The 27,067-nt window shown below is 40.9% G+C and overlaps 1 pseudogene; it reads left to right on the top strand.

Moving 5' to 3' along the window:
• Nucleotides 1–26,205, top strand: part of LOC119540848 — a 157,485-nt pseudogene extending 131,280 nt beyond the window's left edge.
• The last annotated feature ends 862 nt before the right edge of the window (nucleotides 26,206–27,067 follow it).

Raw genomic sequence — 27,067 nt, 5'->3', positions numbered from 1 at the left:
TCTCCTCTGAATTGAGACACCTCCATGAGGATAGGAGGCAGGAGCAGGAGAATGGGAAACCCCAACACTGGGTCCTGAAGAAGTCTGTGCCTGAAGAAAGAGCAGGACCCTGGTTTGCTGCAGGCCTGGACAACCTGGACCCAGAGAGAGGAGGGGAAGGTGGAATGGCCTGTTTCACATAGAGCCCTGGCACTAGTGAGGATGCTAATTTGAGAAGTTGTCCTGCTCCCTAAGCTGGCAACACCAGGACTCATTGGGAGTGGTGCACCTCAGCCTATCTTCATTCAGACAATGCCTCAGTATACAGCAGACCTACCCCAAGCTTCATCCAGGCTTGACAATGATGGAGACATGAGCCAGGCTGCAAAGACAGGGAGAGAAGGAGGGCAGACTACCACGTCTCAGAATGTTCATACCTTAGCTACCTAACTACTCAGATGCCTCAATAGAGTTATTGGTTCTAGGGATGCCCCTGGAATTCTGAGCCTTCTAGTGGGAAACAAATGTTCAAAGTAACAACATGGTATTGTCACAAGGTAAACTTGATAAGTAGACCAACAGGTTAAGCAGTAGGTGCAATGGGCAAAGTCATACATGGCACTGCTCAGAGGGGCTGTGCTTCTAAGGAGACGCTGAAAGGTCATATTTCATCCATTCCTCTCAGCTCAGAGCCACCATCTGTCCGTGCTTCAACATCACCACTCTCTACCTTAGGTAATAGCTGCCCATTTGATTTCTTTGAACTTTGGGGAAGGATTGAAAAACCAGAAATGCCCTACTAGTGATAGTTAATTTCATGTCATCTTAGCTAGGTTATGGTGTCTGTCCGGTTCTTTGGTCAAGCACAGACTTGCTTGCTACTGCATGGGTATTTCAGAGATGAGATTTGCATCTATAATCAGTTGATTGCATCTACAATGAACAAAGGATATTGCCCTCAGCAATGTGGGGAGTCTTATCAACCAATCAGTTGGAGGTCTTAAAAGCCAGAGCTGATGATACCAGAGGTCAGAAAGAATTTTTGCTTCAAGCTCAGCATTGGCTCTTGCCAGAATTTTCAGCCAGCCAACTTCTCCTAAGGAATTCAAACTAAGGACTTCAATATCACCTTTATCAGAGTTTCCAGCTTGTGACCTGTCCTGTGGACTTGCTAGCCGTCATGGTCAAGCCAATTCCTTAAAATAAATCTTTTTTTTAAAAAAAAACAATGTATATTTATACTGTTGGTTTTGTTTCTCTGGAGAACCCCGACTAAAACACTACTCATTGACATATCATTACCTTTTTTCGTCAGTTATAGCAACAGCTTCAATACCAGTTAAACAGGATAATATTGGAAGGACTTAAATTCTTTAGAATATCAAAAATCTCACAGCAATAAGGTATGATTTACATATTCATTTCAATTCAAATGTTGTTTAAGTGGCGTGAAGGACACAGAAATGAATCAAAATCTCTGCTGCCCAGTGCTCTCCTTTTCCTAAGCAGCACACAAATTAGGACTAAGAGCACAGCTGGTTTTAAAACACCTGGTCATGTCATTCCCCCAGCCACCTCTCAAACCCTTGAATGGCTTCCCATCTCACTCAATAAAAGCCAAAGTCCTTACAAGTGGCATACAAGGCCAATTTCACCTCCCCAGCACCCCCTCCTTCACCCCTCTGACCTCCTCTCTTACGCTGTCCCCCTGGCTCACTCTACTCCTGTCATAGTGTCCTCCTGTGTGAATCAAATAGCCAGACACACTCCCATCCCATCTCTTGGCCTTTGCACTTGCCATACAGTTTGTCTGGATTGCTCTTTCCACAAGAGCACACATCAAGGAAGTGACAACTCCAGTGCTTTCCCATATTTTCTTTGAGGGTTTTCTGTCATAGCTGCTTTAAAGGATGGCTAAGAAGTCAAAGTACTTGCCTACTCCTTAACTACAAATGCTGCTTTCAAAAGGTATTACATTGCTTGTTTCCTTTAGTAGTTACTTTACTTTCTTATTAATTAATTTATTCCATAGACCCCTTGTATTAGTTAGCTATTGCTTCACAAAAACTTAGCAGACCCCTTGTATTAGTTAGCTACTGCTGCACAACAAAATGCCACAAACCTAGCAGCTTTAAACAACATATACAGCTTTATTAGCTCACAGTTTCTGGGAATTAGGAATCTAGGCACAACTTAGGTGAGTTCTCTGCTTTAGGGTCTCACAGGCTGCAATCAAAGTATTATTTGGGCTTTGTTCTCATCTGGAGGCTCAACCGGAGAAGGTCTACTTTCAATCTTACTCAAGTTGTGGCTATAGGACCAAGAGCTTCAGGGTATTTATTTTTAGCTGGTTGTTAATTGGAAGCCACCCTCAGATCCTAGAGGTCGCTCACAGTTCCCTGCCACATGGCTCTCTTCAGAGGCAATTCACAACATGGCAGCTTGCTTCTTCGAGGCCAGGAGGAGAGCAAGAGCACGTCTTCTAGGAAGGTGGAGTCTTATATAATATAATGGAATCATGTGGTCATCATCTTTGCCGTATTCTGTTCGTCAGAAGCAAGTCACAGGACCTGCTCAAGCTCAAGAGCATGCCCACCTGGAAGCAGGGATCACAGGACCACTTTAGAAATGTTCCACCACTCCTTTTACATGAAACGTATCAGCCTGAATTATCACTAATCCCAATTTAATGGAGCAAAAGAGGACTCCAAGCAGGGAAGAAGGACTCTATATGAATTATTTTGCCAGAGCCTGATCCTTTGCAGATATCCCCTCCAAATCCTGGAAATCTTGGAAAGACAAAAAGCTGTGAAGAAGACAGGGAATCCCTGTATTTCCATTAGGAATGATGGCCAGGGAAGGTTGGAACCAGAACTTCACCAAGAAGCAATTTCAGGACTCCTGATGCCCCTCAATGCTTTCAAATCCCTGCTTAGTGTCTTTATCTCCCCACTCCTAAGGAAGAGGCTAGCAAGGCAGCCCAGACACTAGGGAGTCAAAGCTAAGACCAATTTCCAACCACCAACCCACTATTTCTCTACCACTACTGAATTGCAGAAAGCTCAGTATAATTAGGAGCATGGCTGGTGACTGACGTCCTTCCATATAAATAAACAGCCGTTAAGCATAAGAAAATCTCACTTCTGTGGCAGGCTGTTGCTTACCAGTTTACTGCACTTGACCCCATCACTGTGAAATGCCCCCACACAACAAATGCCTCAGCACCGTGTAAATGAAATAAAGGGCTTAGAAAGACAACTCCAGTTCACATTCTTTAAATACCCTTGCCTTCCAGCAACAACATTTTTACAGCCTTCTGAAAACTTAATCACTAGGGCATGAGTTTTTCTTCTCCCTTTACGATACATGGTGAATTAAAAAAAAAAAAAAAAAAAAAAAGACAACATGCTGTGTTTTAATTTTAAACGGAGCCATCCTAGGAGACTTTGACTTTCTGTTCATTCTGGTAGCTAGGAGGCTGCAGGGGTGTCAAAGTGGGTGTGATTGTCATCGCCTTGGCAAAATCTCAGCCCTTGGGTGAAGGGCGGCGGGGGGAAGCTGAAGAGCTCAGAGAACAGAGGGCAGGTCCCCAGTGCCGGGCAGAACTGCAGGGATCTGGCCCCCACCCCACTCCCCACCAGGGTCGTGGCAGGGAAATCAGTATTTTCGACAAGGCAGTGAGCACAGGGAAAAATGGAAATCCACACTATTTTAAGTCTGTGCTGCTCCAGATCCAGAATTTGTTCTGTTTCCACATTTTACTCTTTACTAAACTCCACAGCTCTGTACAATGGGAATAGTATAATAATAATACACACCCCGTTCCCCATGTAGGGTTGATGTTAAGTGCTTGGTGACCTGTAATATATTTTGCAAATAGAAGGTGATATTACTACTACTGAATAAGAATTTTGTCTTCTTTTCTCCATTTTACCTTGTTTCCTCTATTCAGTAAATTGATTTATTTTAAGTTATAAGGGTAGCCTTTATAAAATTTAGGAAGCAGGATTCCACATTTTAGGATACCACTCACAGAATATCCCTTATATCTTTCATAGCCCACTTTCCCTCCTTCCTCCTCCTAGTGGGCTCTGGAAGATACAAGGGATCTTTGCATAAGGCAGCAACTATGGGAACAGGAGACTTTGAAAGGAGGGTGAGGGGTCTGGGCAAGGAGTACAGAGACCCCACGTGGATTGCTGCCCTTGGTTACCCCCCACCCAACCACCCACTTCCCCCACAACCCACCAACCTGGACCCTCCAACTAGGCCAGAAGGCTAATAGCCTTGCTGTGAGATAAAGACTTAAGGTTGATCGATACCCAGTGAAGGAGACAGTGTTGGAGAACAGGAAGCTACATGAACCTTTCTGTTAGACTCAAATTTGGAGCCTGGCTCTGTCATTTTCCTGCTGTGTAACCTTGGGTATGCTACTTAACCTCGCCGTACATCACTTTCCTCGTCTTTAAAGAAGCTGGGAGTAACTTCTGTAAAGAAGTTATTTAAAGAACTCCTTCTAATAACTTGAAAGGAATAAGTTAGGTCATGTATGTAAATGTTCCATAAATGGTAATTAAATGGGAATTAGACCTCTGGAAAATCTCCTGCCTTCTCTTGTTGACAAACTGGTTTCTCTTACCACTAATCCCCACCCCTTTTCTGCCATCGTGACCCCGGGGAAGGAAGCTAGACATGGTTTAGCAACCAAATTTTACTTTATGCCTCTCTTTGAAGATTGTGACATCTGTAACCAAGATCTTTATCTTTACAGCAAATGAAACAGAGGGCTAGAGACTTCCCACCAACCCAAACCCAGAACCGGTGGTTAAACCAGGAGATAGTGAGACTGTTAGAGAAACTGGGAGGAGGGGGAGTCTATTTCCAGCCATCACAGGAAGCTGATGAGATGCAGACCCACTCCAGGGGAAGATGGCAGCTGCCTTCAGGGCTGCATGGCCTCCGTGTACCTCGAGCAGGAGGCAGCCCTTCCCTGAAGGGACCAGCTGCAGGGAGGGAAAGGGAGACAGCTTAGGGACTCCCCCAGCAGGGGTAGAAGGCACAGGCAGGGCAGGATTACCTGAAGTCAGTGAGGGGAAGGGGGTTGTTCTGGTTTGCTAGAGCTGCCGTTATGCAAAATACAAGAAATGGAGTGGCTTTTACAAAGGGGATTTATTAGGTTACAAATTCATAGTTCTAAGGCCATAAAAGTGTCCAAACTAAGGCCTCAACAAGAAGATACCATCATTAAAGAAAAGTAGATAGTGTCTGGAACATCTCTGTCAACTGGGAAGGTACGTGGTTGGTGTCTGCTGGTCCTTTGCTTCCAGGTTGCATTTCAAAATGGCTTTCTCCAAAATGTTTCCAGGCTTCTGTCTCTCTTAGCTTCTCTCAGCTCTCTGCTTGGTTCTCTTGGGGTATTTCTCGCTAAGCATTTGGGGGGAGAGGGGTCCTATCTTAGTTTCTCCAGAGCAAACTCTGGGCTTCATCTCTTAGCTTAGCATCTCCAAATGTCCAAGTGTCTGTGTCTGTGTCAGCTCTTAGCTTCTCTAGGGGGCAAACTCTGGATTATGTATCTTAGCCTCTCTCCAAAATGTCTCTCTCAGCTTCTCTGAGCTCCTTCTCTGCATGAGGTCTCTTAAAGGACTTCAATGAACTAATCACCCTGAATGGACAGGTTCATACCTCCATGGAAATAATTTAATCAAAGTTTCCACCCACAATTGTGTGGGTCACTTTCTATGGAAACAACCTAATCAAAAGTTCTCACCCAACAAGATTGGATTAAAAGATCATGGCTCTTCTGGGGTCCATGACAGCTTCAAACCAGCACAGGGTCCTTCAAGGTCAGAAGGAGAAGTCTCTCTTTCAATCAGGAGCCAGCTGGTACCTGAGGACTGGGATGGTGGGATGGGAGGTGGTACAGAGGATAAAGCAGGTATTGAGAACGTGGAAGTTCCTAGCACACCCAAGTTTCCTTAGATGCCTGTGTGTAGTTCTTCATCTCTCATCTGATCCAGAACAGGTGGGAAAAGATGGGTAAGGTCCAAAATCAGGAATCCTCATGGCTGTGTCAGGAGAGGCTGCCCTGGGATGGTGAGAGTGACCTTTGCAATAGATATGCTTTGGGCTATGTAGGAAGTAGATTGAGTCTTTTCCCCACAAAAGACATATTCTTCATCTTAATCCATGTTCCTGTGGTTGTGAATCCATTTGTAAATAAGACCCTTTGAAGATGTTCTTTTTAGTTAAGGTGTAGCCAAACTGAATTAAAGTGCATCTTGATCTGTATTATAGGAGGCCTTATAAGGAGAGGAAATTTAGACACAGTCAGTCAGTGGAAACCAGAAACCAGAAGAAATCAGAAGTCAGAGGAATCCACAGAAGGAGACCAAGCACATCTCTGTGAGACGGAGGCAGAGATGAGAGCCAAGGAACCCCAAGGAATGTGCAAACCAGCACATAGACTCTGGGAGAAAGCATGGCCTATGAAGACCCTGATGTTGGACTTCTAGCCTCCAAAACTGTGAGACAATAAATTCATCTTGTTTACACCAACCCATTGTGTGGTGTTTGTCATAGCAGCCTGGCAAACTCAGACAAACTATTTGCTTTGCCTTGCTTTTCCTCAGTTTCCTAATTAAAAAGATTTCTTCTTAAGAGTCCAATCTAGCTCAACTAAGGCGAAAAGTGAACTTTCCTAATTTCCATTAAGGATGAGCTCAGGCTGCTGTGGAAAGGGGCCTATACCCCTTGTGAGGTGAGGTCCTGGGAACCTGGTCAGCTCCTGAGCCAACAGCGTCTGCACGATGAGGTGCCAGAATCCAGAATCCAGAGAGGCTCTGTGGCAATAAATTCCCATCTGCTACCTGAAACTCTTCATGTTGCTTCCCATTACATCAGTCACAGAGTCATCCCTGTTAGTAAGCCAAAAAGCAGACATTCCCCAAGGGGCTGGGAGAGTCATTCACAGTCCTCCTTCTGGGGTTTTGCTTGAGGTAAGAGTTGGTTGTGTGGAAATAAAGATGCATCCTCAGACCACAGGTCCAAGAGGAGTGCCCCAGCCAGTGTTTCCAATTCAAACAGCAGCAGGAGAGGCACTGGGTTCCTAGAAGTTAGGAGAGAGTAAGTACACAGAGGTCAAGAATGATGCAATGAAGGAAGGTAAAGAGAGCAAAAGACCTGCTTCATCTCAGCTAAAGAAGGGTCCATTGTCCAGCAAGAAAAACTGTCATTCTCTTTCATTAATGCTGGAAACTGCTTACCCAGAGGATGGTCTTTAATTAAAAGTGAGTCTCAGGCAAACATGGTTTCAGTAACCCAGTATGGACAGGTTGCATCTACCCCTACGAGCACCTCAGAAATCTTCCCAAGATCCTATAGTTGGGTTGCCAGATAAAACACAGGATGCCCAGTTAAATTTGAACTTCAGATAGACAACAAATACATTTTTAGTGTTTCTATGCCCCAGGAAGTATTTGGGACATTCTTGTACAAAAAATTCTTCATTGCCTGTCTGAAATTTTAATTTAAGTGTGCATCCTGTATTTTTATTTGCCCACTCTGGTAACCATATCCTACAAGATCACTAGCAGTTATCATGTTATAAAAGATGAATGTGGGATGGACAGACTGCTCATAGATTCTGCCAAATGGGGTGACCTCAAGGGTTGCTACAAGTGTTTGTTTAGCCCTTCCCCAATGTATCAATAAGAATGTTTTTAGCTGTCATTATAGACATCTGGTTCAACTGGTTTAACTAGAAGAACATTCTGGTTTCTGGGAGTCCAGAGGCAAGACGTGCTCCAGATGCAGTTTGGTCCATGTTGTGTGTCATCAAGGACTTCCCATTTGTCTGCTTTGTCATCCTCAGTATTGACTTTGACTTTGGGCCAAGAACAAGATGGCAGCCGCATTGCCCAGCATCACTTTCAGACATGGCCTGAAAGTGGTTGCCATGACATCTGAGTTGTGGTGGAAGAACAAGAAAAAGGTAGAAGAGCTATTCAGGAACCCATGACATCCATCTGTCTTTGGAATTGTGGCCAGTGACGAAAATGAAAAGAAGGGCTGACCAAGCCTAAGAGTAAACATATCAGTTGGAGGAAATTTCTGACATACATTTTAACATCTGAGGAATAACAACAAAAGTGAATGAGGTAATGACATAAAAATACACCATTGAAACTGACTGAAGGATATAGTAAGGAGTAGAATATTAATGGAAATGTCTGAACTAAAATCCTTACAGTGTTTTCTAAAATGTATGACTCCTAAGCAATGTACAAGAACATTTGATTTGCTCATCCTGCCTTTGGGAAATTACCTGTTGCTGATGAATGCACCAAGTACAAACTCAGGAGGAGCTTTCTCTGCAGCTTACAAAGAAAAATATTCTGGTTGATTTATGGAAATGTTTCCCTGCTGGATCAACTCATCTCAGCAAATGAGTCGCCACATGAACTTGACCCTCATTCTCTCTTTTCTCTGAGTCACTTCTATAAGTCACTTCTAAAAGTAGAGAACTATTTATCCAGGAACAAAACCATGTGAACAGTGTGGATGCTTTTTGAATGTCATTTTTAAAAAGTTATTTGAGAAACATTAGCAAAGGGTGCATTCTTTAAGACAGTGAAAGGACATCAAGAGAATATACATTTCTAGTTGTACCCCACCTTTCTTGCCTTCTTTAAAAATTAAAAAAAAAAACATATGGAAAGCCATCTCAAGATTTTAAAATATCAAACCCCAAATCAAATTTATCAGATTTGATTTTTAGTTTTCTATGAAATATGAGGGCAGGGTTACCATAGACTATAAAAATCTCAAAATCCTCCTGGTATATTTTCTCCTCTCCTACTAAATAAATATTCCTCTAAGGAGCTCATGTTAGACTAGAGCATACACTATAAAAGGAAGACTCGCTCTTCATAAGTGTTTTCATGGTGCCCATTGTTCACCAAATCAGCCAGAAACTGATGGTACGTTCAATTAGATATTTATTGTCTCTGTCAAAATATTTGAAAACTCATTTACTCACAATGTGCTTTTAAGGAGTCTTCTGCTCTCCAATGGATAATAGTGGAACAGGGTGTTTGGGGAAATCAGCTGGTGGTTTAAGCAAGTGGAGCTGGGCTCTAGTCTTCTTTCTGGCATCCCTCTCATTGTCATCTTAGGCAAGATGAAATGTTCCAGGCCTAAGGGTGCTTGCAAAAGTTAGGGTTGTGTTCAGCTGCAAGTAACAGAAAACCAAACCAACTGCAGTAGCTTATCTAAAAAGGAGCTTCATTTTCTCAAAAGTAGAACTTGTCAAGGGCTGATGCATCACCACATGACAGCATCAGTGCCTTAGGATGTCCGTCCTTTATTCTTTGCCATTGCTTAGCCTTGACTTGCCCCCTCGCAGTCATCATCTCTTGGTGGTAGAATGGCTGCTCCACCTCCAGGCTCACAAAAAAGGAAGGGGAGGAAATCAGGAAAGAAGAAAATCAGGGAAGCATAAGCCTTTGCCGGGAACCCTGAGAGTACCTCTCCAAATCTCGTTGACCCAAACTGTGTCATGTGGCCAACCCCCAGATGCAAAGGAGATTTGGGGAAAAGAGTTATTTCCCTGGGTACAGTGCACCCCCAAATAAAATGAGGGTTCAGCTGGAAGGAAGAAAAGGGAAATACATGTTGGGCTGGCAAAGAGCAGCATCTGCCATGTCTCCTAGAAAATAAGCTCTCTCCTAGCAACCATTCTGCTATTCATTCATTCTTGGATTTAACAAAAATATATTGATAACCTACTATCTCAAAGCAGTCTTCTAGGACCTGGGGGTGTAGTAACAAATACCTACCCACATAAATGCTAGAAAAATAAATATCACTTGCCTTGGATCACTAGGTGAACATAGTGGTTTGGAGCAAACTGAGAACTGAGACCAAACGGAGGTTTCACTTCCTAATTCAGTGGATCAAGCAAGAGAATGCAATGGATAAGTGCTATCTCTAGAGTCTAATTGCAACCTGAATCATAAATTCTGTTAGTTTCCCTTGCCTTCCATGGTTCAGTGGTTTAGAATGCCCCAGCTCTGCTCTGGTCCAGGAGCAAGTGGACTTGTGCTTGAAGGAGAGAAGGTGATATCATGATTCCAGATTGTTTGTCAGCCCGAGAGGCAGAGCCACCACCTCCTCCTACTTGGTCCTGGGGGCACTAGCTCATCAGGAGACCATGTCAGGCAGTCTGCCTCCATATCACCATTTAAATAAAAACTCAGCAGAGAACCCTGGCACCTTCATAGACTGCTACTACTAGGGTTAATCGGTACAATCCTTTTGGAAAGCAGGTGGAAAGTACCTATCAGGAGCACACATGTCTACACACTCACTGATCCAGGGTTCTGATTTTACTTCTGGGAACCAAGCCTAGAAAAATTACTCAAATTGTAAAAAGCCTTTATGAACAAAGATGCCCAGTGTGACATTTGGTAGAATAGCACACCAGGGAAACTATAAAAAAAATTCATCAGTAAAAGAATGTATAAATAAATTATGATATATACACTCAGTAAAATACTATACAACACTTAACTATGATGGTTATAAAAACTATATCTCATCAAGAAAAATCCTTATGTGAATGTTTAAGTGAAAAGTGTAAGGTTCAAAATTATGTGTAAACTATAATTACAATTTTTAAGTGTAAACACAAAGGAAAAATACTTAAAGAAATGGTCATAGCAGATTATGACAAATATGGGGAGTCAAATTTTAAGTGATGTGTTTCTCTTATTCTTGAGATTTTTATGTTATGTTTATATTACCGTTTAATGGAAAAATAAATTCATAATTTTAAAAGGCAAAGGGAAATTAAATGTTAGTGAAATATTCCACCTTCTCTAGGTGAGATATATAAATCACAGTGGGGATAAAATAACAAACCAGTAAATTAGTCTTTTCACTGGTTTGGTTTAAAAGCAAGAAAGTAAGAAGAGGAGCAAAAAACAGAAAAAGTAATATCTGTTCTGAATCTTATCAAACTTAGTAGGTTCACTTTTTTTTTTTTAACCTACTCCTAGTAGTTTAACAGAATTTAAGAAAGTGCTTTTCCTCATTCCAAAAACCATTTTCCTGAGTTGAGCAGAATACTAAGGCAACAATCCAGTTTTTCAGGCCCAAAAAAAGCCACTGATTTCCCCTGAATCATCTGGGCAAACCAGAAAAGAAAAAAAAAAAAAACAAAAACAACACTCATTTTTTTAGTCCAACTACAATTTTATTTTACAATGCAGAACAGGCATTACCTGCTTTACCTTTTTTCTCTTTCCATCAAAATTGCCTAAGCAAAGCTTACCAAATGCATTTGCAAGCCAAGTGGTTATTTCCACATCTTCCTAACCAGTCTCAACATGCACGGGCGATCACACGGGGGAAAGGAAGTTCATTGTACCACCAAAGATAGAAGTGAGTTCAGCCCCAAGCTGGGATCTGGTTCTGAGTGTTTTAGATATTCCCGCAATTTTTCTCCCATCTTCGGCCTCAGGGTGATAGCTCTTGGAGTTCACTGAACACGTTGCTCTGATGAAACCACACCTTTGATTATTTCACAGGTGTTAGAGATCTGAGCTTCGCATCCCAATGTTGGGGAAACAAGAATGATTAAAACATCCATAGTCCCTGCCTTCAACAAAACTTACAGTCTAGTTAGAAAGGCAGATGGCCACAATATACAACACTCATATAAATAATAGAAGACCATAAGGAAAAGGACAAAAGCTTGGACTGGAAAGCTGAATATGGGTTGAGAAGAGAATCAGTCTCAGGTTTCAAGTTTAAATAAAAGAGAACATTGACAGGGTCAATTTCTTTTTTTATTAGAGAAGTTATAGGTTTGCAGAAAAGTCACGCATAAAATACAGGGTTCCGATATACTACCCTTTTACTAACACCTTGCAATAGCAGAGTACATTTGTTATAATTCATGAAAAGATATGTTTTTTTCATACATTCAACAAGCGTTTATTGAGTTACTACTGCATGCCGTTAGGCATTGTTTAGTCATTTGATTTTGTGTTGTCAATATTCATTTTTTAACAGTTTTATTGAGATTTAACTTACCATACAATTCATCCTTTTAAAGGGTAAATTGAATTGCCTTGAGCAACCACTAACCTGCTTTCTGCCTTACGGATTTGCCTATTCTGAACTTTTCATATGAATGGAATCTTAGAATATGTGGCCCTTTATGTTTGGCTTCTTTCACACAGCATAATGTTTTTTGTTGTTGTTGTTGTTGTGTTAATTAAATTCAGTTTTATTGAGATACATTCACATACCACACAATCATCCACAGTGTACAATCAACTGTTCACGGTATCATCACATAGTTACGCATTCATCACCCCAATCTATTTTTGAACATTTTCCTTACACCAGAAAGAATCTGAATAAGAATAAAAAATAAAAGTAAAAAAGAACACCCAAATCACCCCCCCATCCCACCCTATTTTTCATTTAGCCCTTGTCCCCATTCTTCCACTCATCCATCCATACACTGGATAAAGAAAGTGAGATCCACAAGGTTTTCACAATCAAACTGTCACCCACCCACCCCCACCCCGTAAGCTACATTGCTATACACTCGTCTTCAAGAGTCAAGGGTTGGAGTTTGATAGTTTCAGGTATTCTAGCTATTCCAATACATTAAAACCTAAAGAGAGTTATCTGTATACTGCGTAAGAATGTCCACCAGAGTGAACTTTCGACTCCATTTGAAATCTCTCAGCTACCGAAGCTTTACTTCATTTCATTTCACATCCCCCTTTTGGTCAAGAAGATGTTCTTACTCCCATGATGCTGGGTCCAGATTCATCCCTGGGATTCATTGCATTGACAGGGAGATTTACACCCCTGGGAGTCAGGTCCCACATAGGGGGGAGGGCAGTGAGAGCACCTGCCGAGGTGGCTTAGCAAGCGAGAGACAGAGAGGGCCACATCTGAGCAATAAAGAGGCACTCAAGGGGAGACTCTCAGGCACAATTATAAACAGGTTTAGACTCTCCTTTGCAGTAACAAGCTTCATAAAGGCAAGTCCCAAAACAGAGGGCTCTGTCCACCAAGCCGTCAGTCCTCAGTGTTTGTGAGAACATCAGCAACAATCCAGGTGAGAAAGTCCAACACCTCTGCATCCTCCCCCAGCTCCTCAGGGGGGGCCCTGCATTTATATTTTTATTCTCCACCCAAATTACTTTGGGATGTGTCACTATTTCACTCTAACCTACACAAAGCTACAATATCTCACTTCCTTTTCAAAGTTCCATGTAACTGTGGTGTTTGAACAGACTACAGAAGTTATATTGTTTAGAAAATATAGATCCTGCACCAAATAAACATCCCTTCCCTTGTTCTCACATGGAAGTTTTAACACACAGTCAGTTTCAACCTTTACCCTTTGGCCCAATTTGCCCTAGTCTTAACCTGGTCTGCTTCATTCATATCTCTAACTGAAGTCTGGGATCTTCATGAAAGGATATTTTTATAATTGTACTATTAACTATGGTCCAAGGTTTACATTAGGGTTTACTGTTTGTGTTGTATAATCATTTATGGTTGTTTTTAAAATTTTTATTCTTGTAACATATATACAACCTAAAATTTCCCCCTTTTAACCACATTTGCATATATAATTCAGCAATGTTAATTATATTCATGATGTTGTGCTGCCACTACCACTACCCATTACCAAAACTTTTCCATCAACCCAAATAGAAATTCAGTACAATTTATGTATTAACTCCCCATTTTCTACCCCCACCCCAGCCCCTGGTAACCTATATTCTAGTTTCTGACTCTATGGATTTGTTTATTCTAATGATTTCATATCAGTGAGATCATTCAGTACTTGTCCTTTTGTGTCTGGCTTATTTCACTCAACAGATGTCTTCAAGTTCACCCATGTTGCATGAATCAGAACTTCATTTTTACAGCTGAATAATATTCATTGTATATATGCCATATTTTATTTATCCATTCTTCAGGTGATGAACACTTGGGTTGCTTCCATCTTTTGGCAATTGTGAATAATGCTGCTATCAACATCGGTGTGCGAATATCTGTTTGAGTTCCTGCTTTAAACTCTTTCAGGTATAAACCTAGTAGCGGGATTGCCAGATCACACAGTAATCCTATACTTAACTTTCTGAGGTACTTCCAAACTGTCTTCCACAGCAGCTGCAGCATTTTACATTCCCACCAACAATGAATGAGTGCTCCTATTTCTCCACATCCTCTCCAACACATGTAGTTTTATTTTTTTAATAGTAGCCATTCCAGTGGGTATAAAATGGTATCTTATTATGAGTTTGATTTGCATTTCCCTACTAGCTATGTTGGGCATCTTTTCATGTGATTTTTAGTCATTTGTATATCTTCTTTGGAGAAATGTCTATTAAAATCTTTTGCCCATTTTTTGATTGGTTTGTTTATCTTTTGATTGTTGAGTTGTAGGATTTCTTTATATATTCTGGATGTTAAACCGTTATAGGATATATGGTTTCTAAATACAGGCAAACCTCATTCTATTGCACTTTGCTTTATTGTGCTTCATAGATATTGCATTTTTCATAAATTGAAGGTTTGCAGGAACCCTGCATCAGGCAAATCTATTGGTGCCATTTTTCTAACAGACTGTACTCACTTCATGACTGTGTCACATTTTCATTAAGGTATGTACACTTCTATTTTAGACAAAATGCTATTGGACACTTAATGGACTACAGTATAGTGTAAACGTAGCTTTTATATGCGCCAGGAAACCAAAAAAAGTTGTATGACTCACTTTTACCATGATATTAGCTTTTTGTGGTGACCTGGAACCAAACCCACAATATCTCCAAGGTATGAATATATCTTCTTCCATTGTGTAGATTGTCTTTTTACTTTCATGAGAAGCCCCTTGATGTATGATAGTTTTTAATTTTGATGATGTCTCATTTATCTATTTTTCTTTTGTTGTTTGTGCTTTGGGTGTAAAGTCAGAGAAACCATTGCCTAATACAAGGTCCTGAAGATGTTTCCCTACGTTTTCTTCTAAGAGTTTTATAGCTCTGATTCTTATAGTTAGGTCTTTGATCCATTTTGAGTCAACTTTTATATATTGTGTAAAGTAGAGGTCCATCTTCATTCTACTGCAAATGGAGATCCAGTTTTCACAGTACCATTTGTTGAAGAGATTAATCTTTTCCAATTGAGTGGACTTGGAACCTTTATCAAAAATCGGTTGGCCATACCCCACTGAGGAGCTGGGGAAAATGCAGAAGTGTTGGACTTCCCCACCTGGGCTGATGCTGATGTTCTCACAAACTTTGGGACTGGCGGTTTGGTGTGCCGAGCCCTCTATCATGGGACTTGCGCTTATGAAGTTCGTTACCTCAAAGGAAAGGCTGAACTTGCATATAATTGTGCCTAAGAGTCTCCCCCTGGGTACTTCTTTGTTGCTCAGATGTGGCCTCTCTCTCTAGCTAAGCCACCTTGGCAGGTGAACTCACTGCCCTCCCCCCTATGTGGGACCTGACTCCCAGCGGTGCAAATCTCCCTGGCAACGTGGGATATGACTCCTGGGGATGAATCTGGACCCAGCATCATGGGATTGAGAACATCTTCTTGACCAAAAAGAGAATGCAAAATGAAACAAAATAAAGTTTCAGTGGCTGAGAGATTTCAAACGGAGTCAAGAGTTCACTCTGGTGGACATTCTTATGCACTATATAGATAAAAATTTTTAGGTTTTAATGTATCGGAATAGCTAGAAGTAAATACCTGAAACTATCAAACTCCAACCCAGTAGCCTTGACTCTTGAAGACGATTGTATAACAATGTAGCTTATTTGGGGGTGGGGGGTGACAGTGTGTTGTGAAAACCTTGTGGACCACACTCCCTTTATCCAGTGTATGGATGGATGAGTAAAAAAATGGGGACAAAAACTAAATGAAAAATAGGGTGGGGTGAGGGATGATTTGGGTGTTCTTTTTTACTTTTATTTTTTATTCTTATTCTGATTCTTTCTGATGTAAAGAAAATGTTCAAAAATAGATTGGGGTGATGAATGCATAACTATATGATGGTACTGTGAACAGTTGATTGTATACCATGGATGATTGTATGATATGTGAATATATTTCAATAAAACTGAATTTAATTAAGAAAAATCAGTTGGCCATAAATGTGAGTGTTGATTTTTGAACTCTCAATTCTCCTTTGGTCTATATGTCTGTACGTCTTCCATTACTATGCTGTTTTTGTTATTGTGGCTTATAATAAGTTTTAAGATTATAAAGTGTGAGTCCTCCAACTTTGTTCTTTTTCAAGATGGCTTTGGCTATTCAAGGCCCCTTAGCCTTCCATATAAATTTGATTATTGAATTTTTCATTTCTACAAAGAAGACTGATGGGATTTTGTTTGGGATTGTATTGAATTTGTAAATTGCTTTGGCTATAATTGACATCTTAACAATATTTAGTCTTCCAATCCACGAACACAGGCGGTCCTTCCATTTATTTAGGTCTTCCTTGATTTCTTTCAGCAATACTGTATTTTGTAGATCTCTATGTACAAGTCCTTATATCCTTGTTTAGATTTATTCCTAGATATTTGATTCAATTAATTCCCCGGGGGAAGCTGACTGGCTCAAGTAAAGATGAAAAGTCTTCCCTCTGACTGCTAAAATCATCAGTTCTCCCTTTAAGGCCTTCAGCTGATTAGATGAAACATCTCTCTTTACTGAAGGCAATCTTCTCAGTTGATTATAGATGTAATCAGCCACAGATGTAATCAACTAACTAACAATTTAAGTCCACAATATACTCTCACAGTCACAATCAGACTAGCGCTTGCTTGACCAAAATAACTGGACCTCATGACCTAGACAAATTGACACATGACCTTAACTATCTCATAGACCATAAGTTGTATGAGCCACAGTGATCACCAAGCTTGACACCAAGGACTTGGAACTGTTTTCAGAAACCAAGTTCATGCTCAGAGGACAAAGAACTGCTGACTCTATTTCAAAAAAAATACAGCTCTGGGAGTGGGAGACTACTTCTGATTAGAGCAAATTTCACTTGTGTGTAAATCTCATTTCTTGCATTAGACCTAAAGGAGTCAGGCTAGTGCAGTGGTTGAAATCATAAGCCTTGATGGCAAAATATCGCTGCCCTGTACTTACTAGTTACATGATCTTGGGCATGTTCTTAACAACTTGTAGCCTCAGTTCTTCATCTATAAAGTGAAAATAATAATATTGATTATTTCAAAAAGATCATCATGAGGATTAAACAAAGGAAAATGTGTACAGGGTCTGGCACAAGATAAGCCCTCAACAAAATGTAACTATTATCACTATTCTAAACTTTTGAGGACAAAGACCTTAATGTCTGTAGAACATCCATCTCAAAGTCTAGATGTTCAAATATTTAACTATTTAATAAATACAGAAATAATTCTGTAATTGTATGGGACTATTTCTCCTCAAAAGGCTATGTTATACCCATTTTAGCAAAAGTCCAGCATTTAACTAATCAGAATTTTTTCATGCCAAAGAAAACCAGGTAACTATGATAGACTTATTCCCGAACTTGTTATTTGTGAGAGCTCTCTGTGCTGCTCAGAACTTACAATTTTGCTTTTACTTCTACCGAAAACAGAAATAAAACAGAATTATTTCCCAGTAGCAGAAATAATACTCAGAAATACCCTGCCAGCTTCTTTGTCTCATTTTGATCTTGTGAAATACATTGAAAAGAAAACAAACAAAAACAAAACACTTCAAATGTTCCATTGCACGGAAATCCAACTGGTAAAGCTTCCAGCAAAATAAAAATGGTTGTCTCATTTGTGCAGGTTTCTTTATAGAGCAAATAAGCAGAACAATGGAATTCCTCTGACTTTGGGTTCCCAACACCCCAGCATGCTGCTTTGCACATAGAAAGCCTCAATCAGTTATTGTTGGTGAAAATTTATAATTATTTAATGGAAAATTGTTTAAAAAAAGAAAAAAGAAAACCTATCACCATTGTGTGCAAAAGCCCTGAGAAGACCTGGTTAGATCCCTTCAGTCTCCCTCCTCTCCAAAGCATTCAACAAACAGAACTGAGCTGCATCAGCCAGCAACATCCTTCTCACTATGTCTTCCATTTGACTGAGTTGGAAGTGGCTAGTGGGTTCCAGTTCCTGACCAATTGGAATGCTTACTCCTTACAAGGGGGAGCTTTCTCATCCTGAGCTCTTCATAGGCCCACAAGAAACAGCCTGGATGCACAACCATGAAAATGAACCAGCCCAGAGGGAGACTTGAGGTTGACATCTACAAGCACAGGTTTCTCTGATTATTGGGCATTGTTTTGTTCCTTGTTTGAGGGTAGCAGCAGTTGGGTGTCTATCTTAGCATCCTAGGGCTGCTGTAAGAAAGTACCACAGACTAATTGGCTTATACAACAGAAATTTATTGTCTCATAATTCTGGAGCTGTTCTGGTTTGCTAGAGGTGCCATTATGTAAAATACCAAAATTGGATTGGCTTTTATAAAGGTGGTTTATTTGGTTACAAATTTACAGTCCTAAGGCCATAAAGGTGTCCAAACTGAGGCATCAACAAGAGGATGCCTTCACTGAAGAAAGGCCGATGGAGTCCAGCTTCTCTGTCAGCTGAGAAGGCACTTGGCTGACGTCTGCTGGTCCTTTGCTCCCAGGCTGTGTTTCAAAATGGCTTTCTCCAAAATGTCTCTGGGCTTCTGCTCTAGCTCCTCTCTCTCAGCTCCTGCACGTCCTTGTTTCTTTCTCCCAGGGCATTTCTCTCTAAGCATCTAGGGGTCCTCTCTTAGCTTCTCCAGGGCAAACTCGGCTTCATCTCTTAGCATCTCCAAACGTCCTGTCTGCATCTCCCAGCATCTCCAAGCATCTGGGTCTATGTCAGCTCTTAGCTTCTTTTAAGTACTCCAGTGACTGAACTAATCAAGACCCACCCTGATTGGGTAGGTCCACACCTCCATGGAAATGATCTAATCAAAGGTCTCACTCACAGTTGGGTAAGTCACATCTCCGTGGAAATATTCAATCAAAAGGTCCCACACAACAAGATTGGATTAAAAGATCCTGGCTCTTCTGGTGTCCATAACAGTTTCAAACCAGCACCAGAGGCTAGAAGTCTGAATCAAGGTATAGGCTGGGCTGTACTTCCTTTGAAGTCTGTAGAGTTCTGGCAGTGGCTTGCTGGCAATCCATGAGATTCCTTGGCTTTTGGCATAATGCAATCTCTGCCTCTACCACATGGCCATCCTCTGTCTGAATCCACATTTCCTCTCCATCTAAGGACTACAGTCAAATTACATTAAGGCCCACCCTAATTCATTTTGGCCTCATCTTAACTAACAATGTCTTCAAAGATCATATTTCCAAATAAGGACCCATTCACAGGATTGGGGGTTAGTCCTTGAGTATGTCATTTTGGGGGACACAATGCAGTCTGTAACAGGTGACATCTTAGAAGTGTACTGTAAGACACATATACACAGCTGTAGCTTTCCAATTAATTCAGAGGGAAACACCTGGTCTCTGCAAATCACCCAGTTGATAGAAGTCATGCAGTAGAACCTTGTATAAGACTGGCCCTGGAGACAGGACAAAAGCTTGCAACCATGGCTGGTCTCATCCCTGAAGCTGGAACTCCACCATGTTCTCTCAAAAGTCACAGATGAGTTCTGGTTTATATCTAAGGGGTCAGACCTGTCACCTGCAGGCCAAATCTAGGTGTGTTGCAGCTGTGTGTGCTTGGCTCACTGATGTTGACCCCCACAGGGCTTTCCAAAATTCTAACTATTTGCCAATACTTTTTAAATTAGAAAACATGTATTGAAAATCCAGATTCCTGACTTCTCTTGAAATGCAGAACTAAGTACGGGGGTCCCTGGTTCTAGAATGGTCTAGCCAGTGGGGTCTGAGCAGCTGCTGTCTCCTGTAGTTGGAGAATGGGCTCTCCAGCCCCCACTTCACCCTGTTTTTCACACACTAACCATTTCACCATTTATATGAGTTGCTGACCCTTGTGTGGATATGAACTACTACCCCTACTCGGTGTGATTCTGCCTTGGGGTTTTGATTTGACCTCAGTTCTCCAGACCAGCTGTGTTGTTGGCTGGCTCTGTAGAACCAGAAAGAAAAGTGGTGAGGCAGCTGGAATCCCCCTGGACTCCACCACATGTACTCCATCCGTCCTTGTCTCAGTCAATGTGCTCACTGCCACTCTCAGGGCTGACAGCAGTGTGTCATGCCTTGGCCCTGGGAACTTCAGGGGTCCCCAGGACATGCTGAGAAGGAAAGTATCCAATCATGACTTTGTTAAACATTCCTGGTCCTTGGAGGCTCAGGGTGCCACTGGTGGGTACGGCTTAGGATTTTAGCTATGTCAGCTCTCTGGCTTCAACTTGGGCTCCATTTAACAAATAGAAAAAGACCTCTAGAAGGAAATGTTACAAGACCTTCCCTTGATAATACATTCTAATGTTTAGCACAACTTCACATCAGGAACTATCTCACATATAACCAAACATCTAGCAATTTAAACACACCTTATCTTAATGCTCAAGAGAAATTTGAATGAACTTCTTACCACCCCTTGCAAAACACATCCCTTTATGGACAAAATACTATTACTACATCATCATGCAACTTTCTTTTCTAACCATTTGGTCATATTTTTTAAACTTTTAATCATTTTTGAGGGTCTCCCCTGAACCTTCTTTGAGTTCTGCATATCTTTCTTGATTTGTAGAACTCCAAACTAGATGCAGCATTCTAACAGGGTTCTAAGCAATTCTAAATGCAATAGGGGATTGCATCATGGTTTCTAATTGTGTAGGCTACATCTATGCTTGATTTCCAAACCAGAACTGCACTGCTAACTCATGCTCAGCCCAAGGTCCACATGATGATTTTTAGGTATTTTTCAACTCTACATGTACCCACCCTATATCATTGCTCAACATAGATTTGAAAGATTGGGTTTTTTTCCTCTGTATGGTGCCCTGTACTTGTCTCTTTTGAACTTCACTTTTGTTGGTTCTCTCCATGCCTCTCTGTAATTTTGAACTGTAAATCCATAGCAAGATGCTCATTCCCAATGTCCTAATTGGAACACATTGAAAGCTTTCCCCAGTTTGGAGTTATATTGCATCTATTTCTTTTCCAGGCTAGTCACACTGATAAGTTCTGGGAGAGTTGCTAGTATTATGAGGCAAATTCTTTAGAAAGTAAAGATCACATAGTTTTGATGAAAATCCATTTTAATTCAACATTACTGAGTAGCTATTGTGGACAAGACATGGAGCTATTTTCTGTAGGAGATACAAATATGCACATGACAGTTCCACTTCAAGTAACTTACAATCTGATAAAGAACATACCTCAAGGACTCTAAAATGTGTTGAACTATAATAAGTGAGTTAAACAATGTGCTGCACATTCAAAGATGGAAGGATGTGGCAGGTACCAGTTCCCTAGGAAATAACAATCCCGTCTTCCCTGGGAAGGTCCTCAATAAACATGGATCTGTAGTATCCACATACGTGCTACCCTACCCAGTCCCCCTCCAGAGACAGCAGATATCATTGAGAAATAGAAGTTTTTGAAGAAAACTAGCACATCCCCCACTAGGAAATCTACCACCCGACTTACCTCTGGGCCCTTCTCTCCTGTCCCAATGGATTAATCCACACTGCTCCCATCTAAGTCCACTCTCAACAATCCCTGCAATTATCCAGTGTTGCTCCTGCAATTGTCTCTCCTCTCTCCTGCATCAACTCCCCCTTCCAATTAGACTCATGGTTCTCAACTGGGAGCAATTTTACCCCTCTAAGAGATATGCGACAACATCTAGAAACATTTTTGTTTTTCACAACTGGAGGGTGCAAGTGGGATCTAGTGCGTAGAAATCAGAGATGCTGCTAAACATCCTTCAGTGCACAAAACAGTCCCCACAGCAAAGAATTATTCGACCATAAATGTCAATAATATTGTTTTGGTTTGCCAAAGCTGATGAAATGCAATATATGAGAAATGGGTTGGCTTTTACAATTGGGATTTATTAACTTAAAAGTTTACAGTTCTGAGGCTGTGAAAATGTCCAAATCAAGGCATCAGCCTTGGACTCTGAAGACCAATTACTGGTGAGCTTGGGCTCCTCTGTCAGATGGGAAGGCACATGGCGATGTCTGCTGGTCCTTCACTCCTGGGTTTCATTACTTCCAGCTTCTTCTTTCAGTGGCTTCCTCTCTGAGCTTCTGCATGTTTCTCCTTTTCAGTTTCTATCTCTCTTAACTTCCATGGGGCATTTCTCTGGGTTTTTATCCTCTTATAAAGAACTCCAGTAAGAGAATTAAGACCCATCTTGAATTGGGTGGGTCACATTTCAACTGAAATAACCTAATCAAAAGGCCCCACCTACAATAGGTCTGCACTCACAGGAATGGATTAAAAGCACATGGCCTTTACTAGGGTACATACAGCTTCAAACCATCACAAATATTGAGGTTGACAAATCCTGTGCTAACTAGGTCATTCTGATCCAGCACACAAATATGATAATAAGCTCCCACAACCAAAATGCCCGTCAACTTGGAGAATGGATAAACAAAATGGGGTATATCAATGGACTACTGACAATGTTATAATATTAGATAAAATAGAATGCTTGCAATATTAGAGCATTTACAATAGAATGCTGTTCATCAATAAAAAGGAACAGAATATTGATATATGCTGCAACATGAATGAACTTTATGCTAGGTGAAAGAAGCCAAGCACAAAAGATGACATATATATGATTTCATTTATATGAATTTCTCAGAAAAGGCAAATCTATAGAGACGAAAAAGTAGATTAATGGTTGCCTGAGGCTAGACCTGGAAACCAGGTTAACTGTAAACAGGCATGAAGGAATTTATTGGAGTGCTAGAAATTCTAAAACTGATTTATGGTGATGGTTGCACAATTTGGTAAATTTACCAAAAAGTCATTTAATTATGCATTTTAAAGGGTTGTATTTTAAGTTATGTGAAGTATGAAGTATGTATCAATAGAGGTGTTTAAAATAAAAGTTAACTTTAAAGATGTTCAAAATAAGTATTAAGAAATCTCCCCTAATCCCCCATTCTCTCTAACAACCAGCCCGTATCTCAGCTCCCTTTCACAGCAAACCTCCTCGAGTGTTATCTACACTTCCTCCTCCTCCATTGTCCCCTCCCATTTTCTCCAAGCCCACTCCAATTGGGCATTTGCCTACTAGCACTGTTCTTACCAAATCACAAGGACCTTCATGTTTCCAACTCTAATGACCACATTCAGTCCTCATCCTGCTTCGCTGCAGCAATTCACACAGTCGACAACTTCACCATTTGTGAAACTCTTCTGCCCCTTGCCTTTTGGACACGACATCTCCTGCCTCTCTTCCACCCCAGTGGCGGCTTCTTCTCAGCCTCCTTGGCTGAGTCTTGCCATCTCCTGTCTCCTCAGAATAATAGGCTCCCCTGGGCCAGTCCTCATACAGCTTCCTTGTCTACACTCATCCCCTAAGTGACCATATCCCTTCCAATGGTTTTAAACACCACTTATACACCAACGACCCCCACATGTATATTTCCACTGCACACTCTCACCTGAACTCCAGGCTAGCAAGGATGGCTAAATATCCTCTTGGATGACCATCAGCATCTCAAATTTAACTTGTCCAAAGCCGAGTTCCTGGTTCCACCACCATCCCCTTCCTAAAGCTATACCTGCCCTAATTTGCCACATCTCAGCAAACAGAACCATTCACCCCATTGCTCAAGCCAAACTTGGAGTCATCTTTGATTCTGCACCCCAGGCCACCATTCAGTCCACCAACAAATTCAGTTTGATCTCTCTTCAAGATATCTTATCAATCCAACCATTGTATGCCTTTACTACACCACCTGAGGAGGGAGTTGGGGTGCATCTGACTTCTTTGGTAAACAGAATAGGAAAGTTCATCATCTAGACTAGATTTAGCAATTCTGTTCCTAGCTATGTACTCTGGAGAAACTCACACACGTGTTCCAGGAGACAACCATAAGCCAAGTCATTTGTAACAGCAAACACTAGAAACAGCTCTAATGTCCATGAATAGAACTGATGAAATGTGGTATCTGCACACAGTAGGATATAAGACAACAGTGACAATAAAAAGCAGCTACACAAGTAGCATGGATGCATCTCACATAATGTTGAATAACTAAAGCATCATGCATTAGAAAACGTATAGAACAGTTCAACAAACCCAAGCAATGGACTGTTGAGGGTACAGGTTTGGTGTAACAGCAGAGTAGCAAGAGACTGGTAGACTCAAAAGTCAGGAGCATGGATGTCTGTAGAGCAGAAAGAAGAGAGATGTGAGCAACAACAGAGGTGGGAATTGTAGCTCTTAAACAAGGCATTGGGAACACAAGCATTGACTATTGTATGATTTCACATTATGAAATCCTGGAAATCAGGAAGGTCTTAAAATTTCAGTCAGCCACATGGCAGATATCATGTAGTTTTTGTTGCCTTAGAAATACCTTTAACAATTTCTTTCACTTATGTTTTCCTGTTTATGTATGCACAAAAGGGGTATATGAGAAAATCTGTTTGGGTCCAAAAGATCGCTTTCAATAAGCCTAAAAAATTTTAAGTGACAATAGAAAATCTCATGATCTGCCTATCTATGATCCAAACTGATTTTCAAAATTGATTTCTTGATCAAACTTAGCATCACCAACAAGGGAGAAGCTAAGATTGTGAGTTTCCTGATGATGTATGGGGGGAAACTACAGCACCACCTCTCTCTCTCCCTCCGTTCTTACACTAAAATGTCTTACCTAAATCTAAGCCTGAGGAAACCATCCGATAAAACTAGACTGTGGAACATTTTACAAAACAACTCATCAAAAAATGTCAATATCATGAATAACAAAAAAAAAAAAAAAAAAAAAAAGAGGAGGGGATTGTCCTAGAATAAAGGAAAATGAAGAAACGTAATAACCAATGCAACTTAATTGAAGTCTTGGGGTAAAAAATCCATAAAGAATAATTTGGAAGTAATTGGGGAATTTTGACTGTGGACTGTATATTAGATTATATTGAATTAATGAGTCTTAGGTGTGACAAGGTCATTGAGCACATCAAGGAGAATGTTGCCCTTGACATATACATGCTGAACTGCTAGGGGGAGTGACCTGACATCTGCAACTTCCAAATGGTTCAGGCACAAAATGTGTGTGGAGAGCTGGGGGGAGGCAAATGTGGCAAGATGTTAACAATCCATGAATCTGGATAAAAAGACGCATGATGTTCATGACTCATTCAACCCCACCACAATCTGGAGCAACGAGGCCTCAGCACCACCCACACTGAGCTCTGCACCACAGACAGCGGCACAGGGGACAAGAAGGTCATTGCAAGGAAGGTTTGGGGGAACAGTTAAACAGGTCAATGTAAGAAACAGATATGGTTTCATAACAGGAATGACACCAAGGAAGATGCATTTGTATACTAGACTGCCATAAAGAAGGATAACCCCAGGAAGTACCTTTGCAATTTAGGAGATGCAGAAACTGCAGAAGTTTGGTGTGGAGAAGAAAAAGGATGCAGAAGCAGCAAACATTACAGGCCCTGCTCAAGTTCCAGGGCGAGCTGGTAAGAATGCAGCAGATCAAAACCATTATAGACGTGATCCAGTATGTGGGAGTCCTGCGGGCAATTATCAGTGGAACAGTGAGAGAAGGGAAAAGAATGAGCCATTGGAGAGTGCTCCGGCCCTGCCTCAGTTTCCCACCTAGGACTTGTGGAGACCCTAGGTTGTGTCACCACAGTATTCCAACCCTTCTTTGCAAAGAGGAGTGATGGAGGGTGCTGACAGCCAGAGTGCAGGAGAACATGGTAGACCAGTGAGATGGAATATATATGAGGGTTATAGACCACAATTCCTCGCCAAAGACAGACTAGAGAGGACGACAATGAAGAGGGTAAGGAAAGTCAAGGAGATGAAACCCAAGGTCAACAGCCACTGCCACGATTTCAATTACAGATGAAGATGCCCAGAAAACCCGAAACCACAAGAAGGCAAAGTCACAAGAGCAGCCCATCCACCAGCTGAGAATTCTTCCACTTGCAAGGCTGAGCAGGGAGAGACCAGGTAGATGCCAGCTTAGCATCTGTACCATCATCCAGTTTAGTCATCCATCAAGAAGAAATTCCAGCAATGATAAACGAATAAAAGATTGGAGCTGAAGATCTTAAGTGCTTGTTTTTGCCGGTTGACCAGATAACTAGAAGTACCTGCATTACCTATGAAGTATCGGTTTTTTGTTTGTTTGTGAGGTTTTTTGCTTTTTATTCTATTTTATTTTTTTTTTACCTAAAGATATCTGTTTTAGGTAATGACTAATATGATTTTTAAAAAGCCTGTTTTTTCTCAATACACCTTTAAAGGTTTTTAAATTGTTTCCTATCTGGTCAAGTTGAGATTTTTGAGAACCTCATTTTTCATTTGTAATAAAAGTTTGCAACTTAATTTTTTAAAAAAAGGCAACAAACTGCAAGTACCTATTAATAAAGGTCTTAAATAAATATCATTGTGTAAAATTATTTATATATGTAACATATAAATATGTTTCCTATATAAATATATTGTTCCAAATTCATATAATGTCCTGTTGGAGTCCTGATACATGGTACAACATGGATGAACCTTGAAGGCATCATTTTGAGTGAAATAAGCCAGGCACAAAAGGACACATATTGTATGATCTCACTGAGAAATAATTAGAATATGCAAATTCGCAGAGTCAGAAATTAAAACACAGGTTTCCAGGGGCAGGAGTAGGGAGGGGTGGGAAATAGGGAGTCAATGATTAATTGAGACAGAGTTTCTGTTTGGGGCAATGGAAAAGTTTTTGTAAGGGATGGTGGTGATGGTAGTACAGCATTGTGAATGTAATTAACACTGCCGAATCATATACTTAAAAATGGCTAAAATGGGAAATTTTATGTTTTATATGT

This window comes from Choloepus didactylus, chromosome 7 (assembly GCF_015220235.1).
Source record: "Choloepus didactylus isolate mChoDid1 chromosome 7, mChoDid1.pri, whole genome shotgun sequence".
Classification (NCBI taxonomy): Eukaryota; Metazoa; Chordata; class Mammalia; order Pilosa; family Megalonychidae; genus Choloepus; species Choloepus didactylus.
Note: the sequence above shows the minus strand (reverse complement) of the source record. Positions and strands in the feature narration are given on the sequence as shown.